At 40.3% G+C, this 2,308-nt stretch overlaps 1 protein-coding gene across 1 annotated transcript in view; it reads left to right on the top strand.

Moving 5' to 3' along the window:
* Positions 1-2,211: 2,211 nt before the first annotated feature.
* syde1 (synapse defective Rho GTPase homolog 1) overlaps positions 2,212-2,308 on the top strand; it is a gene marked incomplete at its 3' end in the record, with an annotated part of 17,260 nt that continues 17,163 nt past the window's right edge. Inside the window, exon 1 of the mRNA XM_080834296.1 lies at positions 2,212-2,308. This exon is cut by the window's right edge and continues 174 nt beyond it.

Here is a 2,308-nt window from a genome sequence, read left to right on the forward strand (position 1 = left end):
GGAACAAACATAACAGAAGAGGTCCAAAGACATGAACTCCTTTACAAATCCTCTTTAAACACTTATAGAATGCTTAAATTACCGCGAATTTATGGAGAGAATATCCCATTCTCACCCGCGATTGTTTGGAGAGAATGTGGTCATTCACGAACAAATAGGTAGCCTACTTTCATATTCATTTTCCGCCACTTGTGAGTCATGGTGATATCTTTCATTGAGTTCATATTGACGTGAATAATCAATTGCACCAGCGAGATTGATAGAATGAGCCCGGTCTGCTCATATACAAAAGTTAACAGTAACCTGCCGTTACCTTAGAGAATATCCCATTCTCACCCGCGATTGTTAGGAGAAAATGTGCTAATTCACGAACAAATACTTTCATATTCATTTTCCACCACTTGTGAGTCATGGTGGTATCATTCATTGAGTTCATATTGACGTGAATCAATCAATTGCACCCGCGATTTTGATAGAATGAGCCCGGTCTGCTCATATACAAAAGTTAACATTAACGTGGGCTTAACTGATGGCCAGCACCATTGTAGTTACAAGCATTTACAACATGATGAGATTCTCTCACCGTTTACCACCTCATCTTAAATAATGTAACTCATAAACACATCGTTTTAAAGCCTGTCGCAGTCATTAAAAGATGTCAATAAACGAACTTTTGCGTCATGTCTTTTTCGCCACTGGTACTGAATTGCCAACATTTGTACTTTCGCCCACTACACTTTCATGCTCTGGTAAGTTTTTTTCCTTTGTCCTGCTGCAATAAATAGGCTTACTTAACTCAAAATAAATCTACAGTTCTGGCGTCAATTTGCTTTGCAACACGCAACACAAGCCTTGCAACACGCTCTGCGTCTAAAACGAACCTTAAATCAAAACTTGTCTAAAACAAGTTCCTTGTGTAAATTACGTGCTTAGGCGTTACGTCTAAAACAGAGCATAATTCGGCCTTTAGTCGCATAGTCAGGAATTTTGGGCGACGCACTTAAGCACGTAAGGGGGGATATTTTACCGCGCAAGGGGGGGTTATGTATCTTACGTGCTTACACGTTACGTCTAAAACAGAGCATAATTCGGCCTTTAGTAGGCTACCCGATTTCAGATGCGTGTGCATGTAGCTGCTCGTTGAGCGTAATGCAAAGAAAATACATTTCAATCTCAAACATTACCCCCAGCCAATCCTTATCTTTTAAGAACATGTTCGTAGCTATGCATGCAAAAGTTGTCTGGACAGAGTCTAGAAATAAGATCCAAAAAGCACAACTCTTAAACTTGAATAGATGTGTGTAATATGATGTTTAAACGATCTAGTACTATGTAGAGACCTAAAGGTTTGCCTATAACCTTATTATTCAACCCTACATCTCTTCATCTATGTGGACTAATAGTTCCACGTTTAGTTGCCTACTACGGAATACTCCCTCAGTCAAGGGTCAAGGTAGGATTCTTTTTGATGGTGAGAATGTATATATGTTTGCATTCCCTTGCAATACTTTTGCGTTCCCTCACAACTGCTTTGCTTTCACGTGCAAAACTGTTGCATTCCCTTGCAATACTTTTGCATTCCCTCACAGTAAGTTTAGTTTTACTGCCTAATGATAAGCATGGCTATGAAATCAGCGAAAGTAAACGTAAACGAATACTTCGTATGAGAGGGCTCACTAGAAGAAAGCATTAAAGAGATCTGCAGATAGGGAACGCAAAAGTAGGCTATTGCGAGGGAACGCAAAAATCTCACCGTCAAAACAAAATTCCCACCTTGACCCTTAGGGGGATCCGTACAGACTCACGTGCATCTGTGCAAACCTAGCCTGCACACGCATGCGTGCAAACCAATGGAAGAAAGAATGTACATTCCGTAATACTCTATAAATCAGGCATACGAAAACATCGCCTTAGCAATTATTATTTACACAACTATTTGTTTAAAAATATGTCCAACTTTTTCCTCGAAAGATAACGCAAAGTGATGTGAATTGAAACTTTGTAAGCCAGTCGAAAACTGAATTTATAGTTTACTGTAAAAGTAAAAGTTAGTTTCAGTCAGGGGGCTACTTCTGGACAGAGTGCCGAACTACATTTCCCATCAACGCTCCCTTGTTACCAACGCAAGGGTGAAAATGTTTGGGAAAGAATCTATGGAATTTCTTTCCTGTGAAATTTGGCCAGACAGTCGCAGAGAGCGAGCGAACGAGAGCGAAATAGCTCACAAGCTGTAGTATGGTGATGGAGGCGCTTGGGAACGTTCTGTTATGATGGAGTTTGGAGTGTTCAGTGGAATTGAAGCGCTGAG

The sequence above is a fragment of the Sprattus sprattus genome (genome assembly GCF_963457725.1).
Source record: "Sprattus sprattus genome assembly, chromosome: 3".
Lineage (NCBI taxonomy): Eukaryota > Metazoa > Chordata > Actinopteri > Clupeiformes > Clupeidae > Sprattus > Sprattus sprattus.